The sequence below is a fragment of the Colobus angolensis genome, unplaced genomic scaffold (genome assembly GCF_000951035.1).
Source record: "Colobus angolensis palliatus isolate OR3802 unplaced genomic scaffold, Cang.pa_1.0 Scaffold130, whole genome shotgun sequence".
Classification (NCBI taxonomy): Eukaryota; Metazoa; Chordata; class Mammalia; order Primates; family Cercopithecidae; genus Colobus; species Colobus angolensis.
Genome location: NW_012114253.1, coordinates 2084364 through 2090619, shown reverse-complemented (window position 1 = coordinate 2090619; position 6256 = coordinate 2084364). Strand labels below are relative to the sequence as shown.

At 51.9% G+C, this 6256-nt stretch overlaps 1 protein-coding gene across 2 annotated transcripts in view; it reads left to right on the top strand.

The window, feature by feature from the left end:
• Positions 1 to 205: 205 nt before the first annotated feature.
• VWA5B1 (von Willebrand factor A domain containing 5B1) overlaps positions 206 to 6256 on the top strand; it is a 63173-nt gene continuing 57122 nt past the window's right edge. Inside the window, exon 1 of one of the 2 annotated variants that reach the window (XM_011933992.1) lies at positions 206 to 386. The gene's annotated coding sequence lies outside the window, so the exon portion shown is untranslated. The remainder of the gene's footprint in view (positions 387 to 6256) is intronic. The other variant, XM_011933991.1, reaches the window with a different exon arrangement.

The following is a 6256-nucleotide window of genomic DNA, read 5'->3' as shown; positions in this document are numbered from 1 at the left end:
GGACTGTTATCACTGGCCAGGCCCTTTCCTTCAGCCCCAGCAGGAATTAGCTGAGGCTGCTAAGTGGCCTCCAGCTTTCTCCTGTGCTCTGGAGAAGGGGGAGGGAAGGGCGAGGGGTGGGGAAACAGCACCAGCGGTGTGTGCGTATGGGGTGATTGTCATGGTTACGCTCTGACAAAACAAATGGCTCAGCTTCCTGCAGGCCACCTAAACAGCTATCGCAATGTGGGCATTGATCAAGCCAGCTGCCAGGGCAGCGGGCGCAGGGCTTGGGCACTGGAGCCCAGCCCCGGGCCGCACCTCCAGCAGCGCTGGGTGCAGAAGGCAACCACTGTGGCCGTGGAGAGAGGGAGTGTGTACCTAGATACGTGTGCTTCCGGGGTAAGGTAAGAGCTGGCCCCACTTGTGTGAGGAGGAGAGGCTAGACAAGGGGGCTGCTCTGGGTGGGCAAGGGCATGCATGAGTGTGTGCGTGTGTGTCTGTGGTAAGCGTGTGTGTCTATGTGCATGTGTGTCAGGGTGGGTACACCATGCAGGCACCATGGGGAGGAGCCCAGGATGCTTCAGCATAAGAAGTGAGGGAGCGTGGCCACATGTTGCTGCTCAGGTCCGGCTCTCTCTCTCTCTCTCTCTTTCTCTCTCTCTCTCTCTCTCTCTCTCTTTCTGTCTGTCTCCTCTCTTTCTCTCCCTCACCACCCCTTCTCCTGCTCCCTCTTCTCTTTCTTGTTTGCTTTCTGTGTCTGTTTCTCTTTTTTCGGTGTGAGTCTCTGCATCTCCTTCTCTCTGTGTCTCTGTCTCTCTCCTCTGTCTCTGCCTCCTTCCTCCCTCTCTCAACCTTCCATCCCTGCCACCTGTTTCCACCACCTCCTGGTCAGTCCCCCATCATCCCTCGTCTGTACTCCAGAGCTCTGGGGCAGTCAGGAGCCCTGCAGGGTGCCCACCCCGGCACCCGGGCTCATGCCTGCTGCCCTTCGGATGCCCGGAAGCTTGTGACCGTCCCCAGAGCCACCGGCCAAACGCACACCCTTTTCTGAGCCCCGCGTCCCTGGGCTCCTGCAAGGTAAGAGGGGAAGGAGAAAAGGTCCTCGGGCAGAGGGAAGTGACTAGGGGAGAGGAACTCAGCAGCGGGTGCAGCGTGGCGTCTGCTAACACATCAAGCCTCCGCTGGAAGTTCCACCATAACATCTGCGGCAGCCCCAACAGTTCCACCCCGTGCTCCTGCCCGCCCGCCCGCCCGCACCGCAGCAGCAGAAGGAGGCCTGCAGGGCGGGAGCCAGAACCATTCCCTCCTCCCTTCTGAAGAGCAACAGGCATCACACACCATCCTGCCTCTCCCACTAACCCTGTTCCTTCTTTTGCCTTTTCTTTCTTTTTCTCTCTTTTTTTTCTTTTTCTTTCCCTCTCTCTCTCTTTCTCTTTTATTCCTTCTCTCTCTCTCTCTCTCTCTCTCTTTCTTTCCTCCCTCCCTCCTGTCCTTCCTTACCTCCTCCTTCCATTTTTTTTTAAGACTTAGGAAGTAAGTCTTCTCTGCTGGGGTGCAGCCCCTTCCCTGGGCTCACCTGTCTAAACCCAGCCAGCTCATGGGGACTGGACAAGGCTCAAAGGGGTCTAGATGAGCTCTGGTCCTTCTGCTCCTGCCAAGAGGCCATAAGGCCACGAGACTCTGTGGTCAGCTGGGTTGGCCAGTGGGGCTGAGTACATGTGCGTGTGTGTGCGTGTGATGCATGCAGGCATATGCTCTTGAAAGGCATATTAGGGCATGTGTGTGTAAGGGGATTCCCTGGAGGGTAGTGACGTGTATCAGGTGAACTACATGAGTTGGTAAGCGGGTCTGTGGTGTGTGTATATAAATGTGTTTACATGTTTGTGGGTGCATGTGTGTTTGCTGCTGCGCAGGGATTTAAGAGTGCAGGGGCATGCGTGTGTGTGTGCACACGTGTGCACATGCAGAGGATTGTGACTTGAACTTGACCCAAAGGTTGCTGGGCAGGGTCCCCAAGGTCTGATGTGTGGCTGCGGGGCCCTCATCACCTCACCCAGCCTTGGCTGGCATCTGTCTTCAGGGATAGTGCTTCGGTTGTCTCCAATCCAGCCCCATCCAGGTGATGGTGCAGGGCTGGTGGTCACCGTGCCTGGGTGGGTGGCCTATAGACCCCACTGCCTTGCTGGTCTGAGATGAGCCAAGGCTCCTGACCTGGAAATGGCTCAGGCTCTGAGCAGCCTCCTTGGCCCTAGCTTCAGGATTAGGAAACTCAGAATCTGTGACCTCACAGAAAAGGAGCTAAAGACCACCCCCAGATCTGGGCCAGACACAGCTCTCAGAAGGTGCTCTAGACATTGGCCATTAGGCTGTTAGTAAAGTTGTCCTGGCTAGAGGGAGGAGGTAGAAGACAGGGAGCCCTACCCAGGGTGATGACACCGGTGTTCTGTTCCAAGGGGCTAGGACACCCACTCAGACATCCCAGCGGCCCCCACTCACCCATCCCCGTGGCCCCCACTCACCTGACAGCCCCTGGGCCCAGAGGGAAGAAGCACCTTCGTGCTTGCTCTATCTCATTCTCTGCGACTTTGCTCCAGACTCTGCTCCCAGCCAGCACCTTCACTGACTGGCTGGCCTCTCGTTACCAGACAATGATGCAAATGCTGGTTATGGCTCTGTGAGAGGCCAGCTCCATGAGGGCAAGGGACAGCCCTGAGGAAGGGAAGGCAGTGGAAGAGGCACCCAGAGGCTCAGGGGCAGCACTCCTCCAGGCCGCTGGCCTGGGTTCCTTTTCAGGTCCTCTCTGCTGAACACCTACCTGGGTTTCTCTCGGTACCCTTGGTGGTTCCCTGTACAACACAACTTCGAGTGACCAATGACCAGGCAATGCAGACATAGGTTTCTCGTAGTCTCACAGGCGTCCTTACTCCAGTCAACCTAGGAAGGGGCTTGAGCAAGGCCAAGAAGAGGGTCACCTAAACAGGAAACTGACAGACATCCCTGGGGGAACTGGCCAACAGCCCAGTGGGGTCACTGGAGTGAGTATGAGTCCAGGTCACCAGGGGTACAAAAGTCCTCTATCCTATGAAACCCTCTGGGTTCCTGGATTCCTTAGGGAGAGGGGATTGGGATCAGGAGTGTTCTGTGTGGGGCTAGGCAGGCTTCCTGAAGGAGGTGATGCTAGAGTGCGGATTTGGAGGAAGCCATGGGTGGATGTGGCTATGTGAGTGGACAGAGAGGAGCAGGGAAGTGTTTCCCGCATGACCAGAGCGTGAGTGCAGGCAGGGCTGGGAGGGCCAGGAGGTCTTGGTCGATCAGTGTCAGTTTGAACCAACAGACAAGAAAGGGTGGAAATAGGGAAAGGAATGAAAACCATTGGATCACTGGGTGCCCACTTCATGCTGGGCTCTGGGCGGCATGTTGAGTCTCTGTCCTCAAGAGGCTTGTAGTCTCGTGGGAAAACCAATGGTCATCAATTACCCAAGCTTATGCAAAATAGCACTCAGGAGAAGAGCTCCTGGATTTGAGACACAGAGGCAAGGGCTGAGTCAGAGGCACATCTTTGTTGAGTCAACTGCCTATGCATTGAAGCAGGGCAGGGCAAGCTCAAACCTGGAGGAATTTTTGTCTTCAGCATCTGGTCACTTGCCTCCCTGTAGTCCTGGCCCCAAGGATGAGCCTGCAAAAATAGCAGAGAAGGAACAGTTAGACATGGGGGTGGGGAAAAGAGGGACAAAGAGTAGTACCTAGTTTCTTCCTTGTCTTGTGTCATTCCCTTATCTGGTGCCTTCCTCATGCGGTTTTATTTATTTTTTATTTATTTTTTATTTTTTTTGAGACGGAGTCTCACTCTTGTTACCCAGGCTGGAGTGCAATGGTGCATTCTCAGCTCACTGCAACCTCTGCCTCCTGGGTTCAAGCAATTAACCTGCCTCAGCCTCCCAAGCAGCTGGGATTACAGGCATGCGCCACCACGCCTGGCTAATTTTGTATTTTTAGTAGAGATGGGGTTTCTCCATGTTGGTCAGGTTGGTCTCCAACTCCCAGCCTCAGATGATCCACCCACCTCAGCCTCCCAAAGTGCTGGGGATTATGGGCATGAGCCACCATGCCCAGCCTCCCATGAGGTTTTACTAATCTCTACTTTACAGATGATAAAACTAAGTCTTGGAGAGCTCAAAGAGCTAGCAATAGCAAACCGCAGCGCCACCCTCTAGAAGAGAACTTAAGACCATTCCATGCATGGAGATTGTTACAGCAGGATTCAGCTGAGCAAAGCTGCATCCTAGGGACCCAGAGGAAGGAGCAGTCACTCCTAGATAAAAGTGTGGGGAAAGGCTTCATGGAGGATGTGGATTTGAAAGGACCCAGCAGGATGAGTAGGTTTCAAAACACAGAGATGGGATCACAGGGCTCTGGGTTGAGGGAGAAACATAAACAAGGGTGCAAAGTTGAGGCTTACAGATGTCTGGGGAAGAGCACATATTCTAGTTTGGAACACAGAGTCAGAGTGCAAGAGAAATATGGAATCAGGCTGCAAAGGGGGATTGTGGGGAGAAGCTGAATTTGACACGAACAAGTCAGGCTTAGTTAACACAATGGACAGTCACAGAGCAGGGAAGCACCGTGGTGAGATCAAGATCTCAGGAAGAGACATTAGCAAAGGCAGACAAATTAACAAACCTGAGAAATTGAAATCTCACCTCTTGAATCCTCACTGGGGTCTGGAGGGATCCTAGTCCCCAGTCTGAAAACCATTTGCTAGATCATGCATTGTGAATCTTCCTAAGGCAAGGGTCCCGGGGTGTCTCAGCACAAAACTCTTCTCCCTATTCCCATGACCCACTGAGGATCAAACTGCTAGGCACAGGACTCTCTGCCAAGAGGTTCCTTCCATGGGTGCCACTGTGGAGACAGAGTCAGGACCCAGGGCTAGGGCAGGAAGCTGGAGTGATGGTCCCAACCCAGCCTAGAATGTGGCCATTGGGGGAGTGGCTGGAGGGCAGGAGATGGATCTACCTGGCTCGCCGTAGTATCCCCACTTCCTTATTCAGGCCCCATGGAGGGGTCTGCTTAATCATTATCTGCAGTCCCATAGATGTAAGGTTGTAGGTTTCTTTGTTTTTGTTTGTTTGTTTGTTTGATGGAGTTTCGCTCTGGTTGCCCAAGTTGGAGTGCAATGGTGCGATCTAGGCTCACGGCAACCTCTGCCTCCTGGGTTCAAGTGATTCTCCTACCTCAGCTTCCTGAGTAGCTGGGATTACAGGTGCACGCCGCCAAGCCTGGCTGATTTTTTGTATTTTTAGTAGAAACAGAGTTTCCCCATGTTAGCCAGGCTGGTCTCGAACTCCTGACCTCAGGTGATCCGCCCACCTCAGCCTCCCAAAGTGTTAGGATTACAGGCGTGAACCACCTTGCCCGGCCAAGGTTGTGGGTTTTTTAAAATGTCATCCTAGTAGAGAACATGAATAGACCGTCCACTTACAAAAGTAGTCCCTGAATAAATGTCTGTTCTTGCTCAGAACCAGCGTTGATCCCTGCCCTTCACACAATATCCGTGTCCATCAGTTTCTCCGTCAGGTGGGGTAAGCCGCTGATCATACAAAGCCGAAGGATTGCATGGTGAAACTGACATCACATGAAAGTTGTGGGAGTTAGTACGGCCAATCAAAGAGGACACTGGAGGACTCCTAGTCCTACACAAGGCCATAGATAAATGAGAATCTGGCAGTTAGGCCAGAGAATGACAGAACAGAATATGGACAACAATGAGTTCATGATAAGAAACTTTAATCATTATGCTGTGACAGTGAAATATGACCTTTTTAAAAATGTCGTATCATACTAGCATATAATTTTGTTCAGGAAAATCATGCCCTGCTAAACCAATCATTATTTGATTTGTCCTTTGAGGACTGAAAGTTTTGGCACATGGTTGTAACTATAATCTTATTTTGGTCCAATGTGAGATTCTATTTTCATATTTTTAGCCTCATTTTTCAAAATGAAATCTCAACTAAAATCTTTTCTTCATTCACCCTTTTGTATGACATGTTGGTCCCTGTTTTAAGTAGATTCACTTACAGTGGGCTTTTTCTGGTCAAATTATTGGGTTAACATGGGGATCTCTCATGATGAGTGTTTAATGCTTGTAGAGTTTATGAATGAATGACTATGGAGTCCTTTCCAGAACCATTCACTTTTGCCTTTCAGGCCTCTTGCCTCTGCATTGCCTGCCTCACCTCAGGTCATTCATTCGTTTATTCAGCATTTAATG